The sequence below is a fragment of the Pogona vitticeps genome, chromosome 3 (genome assembly GCF_051106095.1).
Source record: "Pogona vitticeps strain Pit_001003342236 chromosome 3, PviZW2.1, whole genome shotgun sequence".
NCBI lineage: Eukaryota > Metazoa > Chordata > Lepidosauria > Squamata > Agamidae > Pogona > Pogona vitticeps.
Genome location: NC_135785.1, coordinates 14,177,081 through 14,188,852, shown reverse-complemented (window position 1 = coordinate 14,188,852; position 11,772 = coordinate 14,177,081). Strand labels below are relative to the sequence as shown.

Here is an 11,772-nt window from a genome sequence, read left to right as displayed (position 1 = left end):
CATAAAAGGCAGGGAGCGATAGAACATAAATAAATATTCCATAATCTAATATTCACTAGCTTTTCAGACCTCACCGCATAGTGAATGCCCATCAAAATGTGTGTGCAACTTTTAAAAAAAGTGAACTGAAGAGCAAAATGAATGGCAAACCTAATGAATGCAAGCATTTCTACTTTGCTCATAGCCTTTGACATGACTTCCTAAAATACCAGTTGTGAGACATTTTAAGAAGGTGGGAGGTACCTGGCATTTGTTAAGATGAATATCTTTTATTGTCACGGAGCCTGCCTGCCACTTAAGGAGTGTCTCCCAGTTGGTAAAGGAATCATTAAAAGTCCATTTTATAACCACTGGACCCAGCTTTAAAGCCTCTTGAACTGCTGAGACCTTCTAATCGTAGCGTATTGCTCTCGCTTGCCAGCGAAGCAGATCCAATGGCTTTTTCAGCATATGGTCTATTTCTGCTAATGAACGGGCAATTTATTCACTTTAACATATAGACTGTAAAACTAATCCTCCTGTAGAAACATTATGCTTCTCTGCATGCCTTAAAGTCCCATGCTTCTTTGCCACCAAGGGGTGGGTGGATGGAATGGCACTCCCAAGGGATACATTTCATAATTAGGGGCTGCGGTCACAACTCATATAAGTGATAGGTCTGGTTTCATTTCCTTTCCAGTAAAAACTTGTAAAAGGCAATGGAGTGATGCCTCCAAGGAACTGGATCGACAGTATTCTCGAGAGGGTGTTTTCATCTCCCCATCTAAAATTGTGGATCACTGGCATTTGCTTCAAGTGGGTTTAATGTGCATGCAAAATTTTTAAATGTAGTGAGGCTTCCACATTCAAATCTCTGTATATTCTGCATATGTAACAGAACCTTTCATTATTCAGAGGATACTCCTGATTAAAATCTTTTTGCACGATGCCGGTACGACAACAAGCATACTCAGAGATGTGTTCTGAGTAGCTTCCCATTAGAAGACTTCTAAACTGCACTTTTATTTGATTTGGCAATGCACTGAAACTTGCAGAACAGGAGGGCTACACAACATCATCTTTCATTTTTCAGCCCTCTTGTGCTTTTCTTTCTTTTCTTCTTTTCATTTGTCTTACCAGAGAAAACCCATTAATGGAGAAAAAAGAATAGTTGCCTAATGCATTTTAACTGTGAGCCCTAAAAATCACTCTTACATCTTGAACATTCACCTGTTGAAGATGTGACAGAAATTGCACCACAGATCCTGTAGAAGTTCCCAGGGAGATAGCTTTATTAATTATTTTCCCTTTAAAATATCTTACCCTGTCTTTCTCCTTGAGAGCTATGCTGAAGGGTCTCCCAAGCCATACACGTCTCAACTGAGAAGCCAGACCAACTGTGTCCACTAACCATCAATTATGATGAGAGGAAATAATCAGAAATTCATGCCAGATTGGTCATCGTCCGGGTTAACAAGGACCGTGTCAGAAGCTATAGTCCCTGGGCATCTGGTGACAAATGGGCTACAGGGCTCAGCAGACCCTGTTGAGGGACCAGGATGGGCTGCTGCAAAGCTACTGGAACAATAATGCAAAACTTGGACTCTAGCTGAAAACTGATAAATTATGAAATGTTATTATGAGGCAAACCCAATAGCCCGTGGTTTTCAAAAAAAGAATGATGGCAATTTGGAAAAGGAAACACCCAAGTAGTGACATAACTGAACAACAACTAATGGACCAGAGAAGGTTTATCATTTGTAGTAAAGTGTTTTCAGAACTGGAATTGCAAGAACTAGAAAAGGTGGCAAAATCAACACAGGGCAATGACACAGAACAATGGAAGACAAATGGAGGACAGAGGTAGACACAATAGTGGAAGAAAACGTTATCAATAGAGCAACAACTTATGGAATAACCCAGAAATTATGAGTTGGTAAAAATAGAATGGTAGAATGGCAAACATCGCTGAAGGAAAAAATAGAAACCCATATTATCCAGAACACAGAAATACAAAGGCTCCGCAATTTGCACCCATTACAAAGTAAAAAAAATCTACTTAATTATACAAATGTCATCAGAACAATCCCAGCCAACACGCTAAAGGAAACAACCCGGCTCATGTATAACACAGCTACCAGAATAACCATGGAACTTGGTTACAAGCTGCAAAAATAAAATAAAATAAAATAAAATAAAATAAAAATAAAAAATAAAAAAAACCTCAGAAAACTCATGGCACCCCAAAATTTAAAATTCAACTGGAAAGAAAATTAAGCAAATTATGTGCAGACATTAGCAACTTAAAACACTTGAAAGATTCAAAACTTAAAAATCAAAAAGTAAAAGCCAAACTATGCAAAATATATGACCTGGAAAGGGAAACAATTGTTGAAACTATGAAAGAATTAAAACAGTGGGTAACAGCTGCAGGGAAGGAAATTGAAAGATGTGCTGAATGCATGAAACAACATAGAGAAAACAAACATTTCAAAATAACCAATGATTATTCTATATATCACTAGGAGAAAAAGCAGAGCCAACGAAATTAGGCCAAAGTCAAGATGATGCTCTAAAATTTTGGAAAGGAATGTGGGAAAGCCCGAGCAGACATAACAAAAACGCTTCATGGATTAAAGAAACTCAAGGAAAACAAATGGATGATATTGTAATAACAACTGAAATGATTAAGAGGCAAGTAAAGGCTGTGAAAAACTGGAGTGCACCTAGTCCAGAAGAGCTGCACGGATTTGGTTGAAGCATCTAACAAGTCTCCATCAACATATAGCAGTACAATTTAACCACTTACTTTAAAATTCTACAACTGAAGACTGGATGACAACAGGATGCACATTTCTGATAATAAAAGATCATCAAAAGAGCAATGAACCAAAATTGTCGACCAATTCCATGCCTTCCAACAATGCTCAAGGAGTACTTCCCCACAGGAGTACTTGCAAGATCAGTATATAATTACTTAACTGCAAACCCCCTATACCCAACTGAACAGAAAGGGAACACTAGAAATTCAAGAGGCACAAAAGATAATGATATTGATAAAATGATACTGAAGAATGCAAAAAGACAACGGAAAAACCTTAACATGGACTGGATGGACTATAAAAAGGCATCTGACTCATTGCCACACAGCTGGATGAACACCTAACTAAACTGTTTGGGATTAGTAAAAACATTTTGAATTTCCTCAAGAAAAACATGGGAAAATGGGCTTTGGGAACAATATCAAGAAATTTCACACAGTACTATAAGCAGTTACAGTTCTCAGAAATCACACCATCAGAGCTACAAAAAAGAGCAATTATTAGGAACAGCATGCATACTGCGCCAGTATTTAACAGATACTTAGGTTTTTGGTTAAAACTGGTATCTGGCATATAATACCAGTCAATGTTGTTATAATTTTGATTGACTGGTGTTTTATCATCATCATCTGGTGTTTTATCATCATCATAATCTCATCCTATTGATTCTGACATATGGCAACCTTTTCCAGGTTTTTCTAGTTATAGAATACTCAGTCATGGTTTACCATTCCTTTCTTCTGGGAGCACTCTGGGACTATTGACCTGGCCCAAGATTACACATGGTGGCTCTTCTGCTGGTGAGTTCAGCAGAGAATCAAAACCCCTAACCTCTGGCTCCACAGCCATGCATCTAACTCACTGAGCTATGCAGCCACATGAAAGACTGACCATTTTCATTTAGCATAAGTCTTCATGGACTTCAGCCCCTTTCTCCTGAATGGGGAGACAGACCATGGGGAACAACAGAAAGAGACTACTCTTTATGAGCTTTAAAAACCATTCTAAAGCCAGCAAAAGCTTATGACAAATAAAGCAGATTAGTCTTTAAGCTGCCACAATGTTTTCCAAAATCACTTTATTTAGGGTGGCTTTGAGTAACTTCAACTGAAAGGAGAAATTGGGACAGCCCAAAATATTACGTCTACTTTGACAGGATATGGCAAACTAATTGATACTCTGAGACCCCTCCTTACTAAGAATGTAAAAAAATACCATCTAGAAGCTGCCCAACTAATAGTACCTGGTTTGATAAAGAGTGAGGAACTATGCACAATTAAACAGAATCCTCAGGTTGCATGAACAAAACCGGTCTATGTGTTTATCCAGATCCTTTTTTGACCTACATAATAAGTATAAACAACTCCTTAAAAAGAAAAAAACAAGTCTCAATTAAAGATTCCTATCGAGAACTCACCCTGGCCTTGTCTCAGAAAGATATGACAAAATTCTGGCAACTCCTGGCCTCAGCAGAAGGAGTGCTTCGTCATGATTTCGACTCTCTTACGTACCTGCTGAATGCTGAGAAGAGTACTACTTTAAACTTTTTAATGATACAACCCCTACTAGTGAAACTGTTCTACCTTTAGTATCATTTTCGGGTGACTTAACTAGTTGGCCATCAGTTACGACTAAAGAAATAGTATTGCTGATTTCATCAATCAAGAGCAATAAAGCTCCTGGGGAAAATTACATCCCTCCTGATTTACTTAAATCTTTTCAGGACTGGTGGGCCCCAATTTTAGCCACTTTCTTTACCTATATAGATATGGAGAGTAGTATAGGAATGGATCTCCTCAATTGTTGTGCCCATTTTCAAAAAAGGAGAGTGAAAGGACCCAGCTAATTATAGACCTATAAGTTTACTTGATGTCATAGGCAAACTTTACACATGTCATGTTCTTAAACTGGAAGTCTGGGTAACAGAAAATAATCTTCTGTCTCCCGAACAAATCAGATTTAGGGAGGGCCACTTTGTGGCCTCAAAGCTGCTTTTGATTCCATTCCAAGAGGACGACTATGAGAAAAACTTACAAACCTCGGAATAGATCCTAGATTGCTAGCAAGAATTAAAGATCTGCATACTGACTCCTCCCTAAAGGTCAGAGTCGGCGTTTCCAACCAACTATCCAATATAGTTAAAACATCTAAGGGTATCCACCAAGGTTGCATCCTGGCTCTATTGCTCTTTAACTTATATGTCAACGACATGGTGGATAGGTTGACGGGACTACATTTCTTTCCCATAAGAGTAGGTGGAAAGACTATTTCAATACTACTCTATGCAGATGATATCCTGTTAATATCTCATACTCAAATAGGACTTAGAAGATTAGTGAAACAATTTAGTAACTGGTTGTTGTGAGTTTTTCGGGCTCGTTGGCCATGTTCTGAAGGTTGTTCTTCCTAACGTTTCAATTAGTAACTATTGTAAGGAAAATTCCCTTAATATCAACTATGAGAAAACCAAAATTATGGTTTTCAACAGAAGACCTCATGCTCATAAATGGTCAATGGATGGGAGAATATTAGAACAGGTAACTCATTATAAATATTTGGGTGTGATGTTCTACAAGTTTGATTCCTGGGTGGCCCAGACTGACTTAGCAAAGCAGAATCTGAAAAAGCCATGTTTCTTAGATTCTATAAAACTAATGGAGGGCATTTTGTCCCACCCATCCGTGAAATTTATAAAATGAAGCTACTTGCCCAGATCTGGTATGGTGATGAAATATGGGGAACTGGAAACCTGACCTCCTTAGAAGTAACCCAAAATAAATTTGTTTGATTACTCCTTGCAGTTCCCCCCCTTCAACCCCTTCAGCGTTTCTTAGACTAGAACTGGTACTAGTGTCAATAATGACATTAGTCTACAAGTTAATAATTAATTACTGGCTGAAAATTCTGTTCATCACTCAGTCAGAATTTTTAATAGCATCATATGAGGAGATGAATTTTGGATCATGGAAACTTCTTGCATTGCAACTAGTTGCTAAACTTGGATTCTCAGAAGAGTACGTGAGACACCTTGGCCTACCCATTGCAAAACATTTCCTGAAACAGAGATTGTCCGACCACTGGGTTCAGAGTTAGGTCGGTTAGGCACCCTAAAAACGGCACCTTTATATAGGAACATTCTATCCTTGCCTTTGAATCTTCCATCTTATTTTGCTGATCTAATGAGTTCTGATTATGGAAAAGCTTTCGACTTGAGTACCAGGAGATCTTGAGGAGGCATTTTCAGTTCAAAAAAAAAAGCTTCTGAAAAGAACATTTAGAGTGGTATAGGAAGAGGGTGTGCAGCCCTTCGACATCTGGAAACTGTCCACTCTAGTCTTATAGTGAATGCGGTAGTCTGAAGGCATATGAAGTACCAATATATTATTGAACCTGAATATATTAAGGTATAACCAATGCATTCTAGAAAAACTTCTGAGCAACCTCACTTTGGTTGGCTTGAGTTTTGTGGAAGAGGATCCAGATACATGTTTAGGTAGACTCTGTGAATTGCAAATCCCTGTTCCTAGTTTGAAAGGATTTTCCTTCTCCTCCTGCATCATAATCTCCCCCTTAAACCTCCAAATACAGTGACCCTTGACTTACAGAATTAATCTGTATTGGAATGGTGGCTGCAGGTCAAAAAGTCTGTAGGTCGAGGCTCCATTGACCCACAGTGCATTGAAAACAGTGCATTAATCCCGTAACCAGCCGTTTTTGTTCCATTTTGAGTTTTTTTCCGGTCTGTAGGTCAATTCTCCAGCTGCAAGTCAAACCTAAATTTTGCAGCCAGAGAAGTCTGTAACTCAAAAAGTCTGTAAGTGGAGCCGTCTGTAAGTTGAGGGTCCACTGTACCCTTTTTAGATGCAGGGAGAGCTACATAAACCTGGATCCAGATGCTTTTATTTTAAAAGAGAGAGAGAGAGAGAGAAAGAAACCTGACATTGGAGGAGGTATTACCGGAGAAGGCAATCTCACTAGAGAAGCTCTTATTTCTTCCAACTGTACTGATTCTGAGAAGCAGCACTTACTGGCTTTTTGGCCCATAATAATGTGTGTTCTACACTCAGCTTTGTGATTACTGCCTGATGTTAGGTTAGGGTGACCTTTTCAGTCACTCCCAAGCTTGCTGTTTCATGGGCTCAATTCCGATGGCTGGGTCTCATTAAAAGTAATACCAGCATGCAACAGGGTGGCATTAAACACAGCTGGGTTTCCCTTGCAGCATTTACACAGTGCATAGTAAAAACCCACAAATGCGAGCGAAATGATTATAGGGCTGTGTGCATAATCCACTCCATCCACTTACTGGTCTGGCCACATTTCCTTCCTGTGGAGTGACTGACGTCTCCATGATAATGCAAGGATCTATCAACATCACATTTGCTTAGATCATGTGTTACTAGATAATCCTAGCAATACAGGCACATTGTTGAAGCCCCCTTTGTAAAGCCCTTGTCTTTATGGGTCCCTGTTTCCTGTCATCCAGATCCGTGGCATTACCTTGCTGTTTAAAATCCTCACCAAGAAAATGGTGGAAGAGGCCCCCTAAAATGGCCAAGACCAGAATCTTTCACACCTTTCCTTCCTATACAGCTCATCATCTAAAGAAAATTAACAGCAGTGCTAGTGCATAGGGCATTAGCTGAGCCACAACTCACAATATTGTACCTAGGGATTCACCACTGTATTGGTTAAACTTAGGCCTTGTGGTAGTCATAGACGAAAAGAGAGGATGCAGAAATAAGGACTTCTGTGCTGAGCCTATCTGTTGTTTTTTCATGTCAGGAAAGGTCCAGGTGGAGGTGGTAATGTTCTGTGAATGAGTTCACATACTTCCAGCATCAAGTACCAAGAGGTAGGGTTGCCTCCTTTCAGCTGCAGTTTTACATCTTCTGATTTTCAGTACAAGAGGTCCAAACCTGGGTTGCTCTACCCTAATTAAATCCGTGGACATCTCCCTGGTTGTTGACACTGGATGGCAGCTATGAATCTTCTCTGTCCGCTAGTGAAATGGACCAGTTGACAGCAAGGCCCAGAGGAGACGGGGTAGGTCTATACTGGCTTGTTTAATGTGTGTGGGTGTGGATGCAAGAGAAAGGAATCCTGAGACATCATGGGTGCTATCTATCTATAATTGACTATCTATAATCCTGCATAGCCTGTATTTTACAGGTAATTACTACTACACAACAAGTCCATCGGCTAAGTGATTACTCCAGTATCTGTGCAGTAGCAAGATGGTAATACCTTCACACCCATCCCAAACACTGCCAGTAGTTCAGCCTATCGTGGAGAGATGTCACTTAAAAAGCTGGAGGAAGTGGACTTATATAGCAGTTTGTCTTCTTTTTCAAATGTTCTTTTGTTTTTTGCCTGGTTATACTAGCACAGACTAACAGCACAACCTCCCTTAAAACTTAAAGAAATGAATTCTTTTTTTTTTCATTCTCCACTTTCGGTGGAATAATATCGTTATATTTTGTATTGCCACACAAAACTCTCTAGCATATTTTCCACTTAAAATTATAGTTGCCGCTGTTGTTTGCTGCCAGATGCATTTTAGAAAGTGAACACAAAGTTGATCTTTTTTTTTCCAGAGGAGTATTTTTTTGCCTTTTGTTAATAACATGAAGAAACTTCATGCACATAGCTCATCTAGTCTAAGCAATCTATGGAAGTCATACAAGGGGAGCAGCTCATCTTGTTTAACACCCATGTTTGTTTCTATTCTTAACATTCTTTTAATAATTTAGTGTACTACTTGTGTTCTCCATTGCAAAAAAAGAGTTCTCAACATAGGGCTTACACCAGGCTTCTGGTTCTGTTGGGTGTGATTACTGGAATTTTGCTAATCCAAATGCTAATATTATTTATTAACAAAAATAAATAAAATCAAACCAGCCCTTGATTACACAATAGTGATTTGCACTCAAATCTGTAAAGGAGCCCCTTTATGATAATTTCTGTCTGCAGTGTTTCCTATCTTTGGATGATGCTGTCATTCCTGAAGGTCAAACTAAATAGTAAAGGGATTCCATACAGCAGGATCATACAACAGGATTTTCTCACATATGTGTGCTCCAGCAAGCAGACATACAAATTAGGCATGTGTTTACTTTTCATTGACTAATCACAAAACAAAGCATACTCAGTGAGGACAGAATATGTAGGTAATTAAAAAAATCATGTGCTGGAACAAAAAAGAAATCCAATTTAGCATTTGAGGGAGCACCTCTTCTAACTACCTGCTCTATGCCTCATCTCATTTGATCCTAAAAGACTGACATGATCAATCTTTTAGGATTTGATCCTAAAAGATTGACATGATCCTAAAAGATTGACATGATACAAATTTTAGACCATATTAACTGAATGACAGAGGGATATATGTGTTTGTCTGGTTCATTAGATGCAGAAAAATCCAAGCCCTCATGGATGTGCTGCCATAGTTAACAAGGACCTTTTCTTTCAAGGCTCAGGAGGGGCTCAATAAAAATGAAACTTAAAGCTTCATTAATGCAATATTCTGTTTCCCAAAATCAGCTTGTCTTGGAGTGGTGAACACACCATCAGTCGTACATGCTATTGTCAGTCTGATTAAGATCATGGTTTGTATTATGTTTCCTAATGACAAATATTTATTTGGATGTGAGTTTATTATGAAGATTGTTCCAACAAACTTTCACAATTTATTTATCATTGTAAGCTATGAACCTATAAGATGGGCTTTAGAAAAACACTTGGGATTTCTGATGTTTTCACATCCAAGTGACCTTTCGTTATGGTTCTGTTTAGTGATTTTTCAAAAGGAAGAAAGCCTATAAGCACAATTAAATCACTATAAAACAGCTGCAAATTTCTCTCCCTCTTTTTTATGTTTTTAGTACTGCAGTCTGTATTTGGACTGATCCTCCGATGGATCCGATAAACATGATGGCACTTCAGAAAACTGTGCTGTTTTATCCTTTTCACTCTTCTGCATACAAATCAACTCTCCATCTGGACATTAAGGAGTCATCTTATTAAAATCAACATGCTGGAGAAGGTTTAGCTGTACAACTTACTGGCAGGAATGTAAAATGGAAAGAATATAATTGAAAAATAAATTCAACGCTCTTTATGAAAGATGCTTGTTCAATACAAGATATACCAAAGACTTTAGGAAGGCTTTTTTATATTTGTATGTTTGGTGGGTGAGTAACTCTGTAAATCTGCCACAGAATCCCAGAAAATTACTTTAAAAATACTGCTTACACTTCTAGCTAAAAGTCACCAAAACAGTTAGTTACTGTCAAGATGTGAAATTCTGTGTATTATATAATAAAAGGGAAGTATAGGAGAAACAGCCCTGAAAACGAAAGTGCTTTTTAAAATTGAGACTTGAACAATAGTTAACTATAGTCATTTCAAAACAATTTGCTAGCTCCAGCTGGGCAAGGTCACTGTAACATAAAAATCCTGCCAGCTGAACTTGTTTTGCAAATGATAACCAAACATGAACCAAGGATGCAAGTTTTATGTTTTGCACTTTTAAAAACTATTCTGTTCAGATGTCAGAATCCCTGACCTGATGTTACTGTTATGGCTCATTTTCAAAATTCAGTCCCAACTAGAGCAGACCCAATGTATCAATGGAATTATATAAGCCTTGACTCTCCATTCAGCAGCTTATTCAATGAGTCTACTCTAGTTGGAACTACCAATAAAATTTAGACCAATGAATTTTTTTTAAAAAAAGATGGCAAGGATAATATTGCTCATTATAATCACTAGCATAAGTTCAATGGCATTAATCACACTGGTAAACTGATCTTAGTTAAGAGTCACCAGTTATGTTTCATACTCTACATCAGTCATACGTCTTGGTGCACAATGATGACTACCAATAGCAACACCTTAACTAGCCACTATTTTCCACTATGATTTATGCTATTGTACTTACACCAGCTTAGGCAACCAATAACATTTTATTTTATTTTCCCATTTATCAAACATAAGGAAGAGCCAGGCAAGACGCTCATGGCTACGCAGCGGTGATTTTATCTTTATTTTATGTAATTTTATATGGTTTTTATAGCTTTTGTTTAGTTGAAGTTCCTATTCTACTTCTTGGATGAAGGCATGATTTTAACCTTGGTAAAAGTAAACACAGAGATAATGACCACTGGAGTTGCCGAGAGATATTAGAAATACCTCTGTACGACTAAATTACACAACTGCAGCCTTGGGAAGAAAACAGAAGAAAATAACACCGCTATTGCGGACAGTAAGCACCTGCTTGAATCAAGTCTGCAAGAAAAACATTTACTTTGTTTAAGAAAAGCCATCTGCCTTCGGGGGTTGTTTGGCATACAGCAGGGGCTGATCCGCTGACTCCGTCAATCTACAATTGACTCACAGTGAGTAAAAGTCCTCCAAGGAACAGGTGGAAAAACCTGCCCTTTAATGGTTTATGTTTGAGTGTTTACCGGAGCTAAGAAGTGTTTTTATACAGCTACTACTGACCGTAACTGTGAAACCCACATTCTTCTCCCTTTGAGTGGTAGTTTGCACCTGCAGAAATAGAAGGGGACACTAAATAAGCTTAATTTGTGGAGTATAACTATGGTCACCACTAGGACCAAAAAAACCTATGGCAAGTTAAAAAAGGCTCCCAAAAAGCGAAATCAGAAATCTATAGCAGACTTCTGTGTGGTCTCAGATCAACGTGAACATGTACCCTCCTATAATCAAAGGCCGCTGAGGGAATTTACATCAAGTACCCCACTTACTACGGACAATGTAGGCATAAGTAATGGAGAGACATACCAGGGGGCTGCAGTCGGAACTCCGCACTCCGGAGGAGAAATCGGCAATTGGTCTCTGGACCCAGAACTCCTAGAGAAGGCTCTCTCTGCCTCTATGGAATCATTCTATAAATACTTAAATCTATCAACACCTGGGCCTAAGGAGAACCATATGGAAGGAACAG

At 38.5% G+C, this 11,772-nt stretch overlaps 1 protein-coding gene and 1 long non-coding RNA gene across 3 annotated transcripts in view; one reads left to right on the top strand and one right to left on the bottom strand.

The window, feature by feature from the left end:
- Positions 1-11,772, top strand: part of NAALADL2 (N-acetylated alpha-linked acidic dipeptidase like 2) — a 988,342-nt gene that overhangs the window by 446,820 nt on the left and 529,750 nt on the right. The gene's annotated exons all lie outside the window — the stretch shown is intronic.
- The window catches only part of LOC144587934 (uncharacterized), a 38,090-nt gene that overhangs the window by 5,972 nt on the left and 20,346 nt on the right, over positions 1-11,772 (bottom strand). The gene's annotated exons all lie outside the window — the stretch shown is intronic.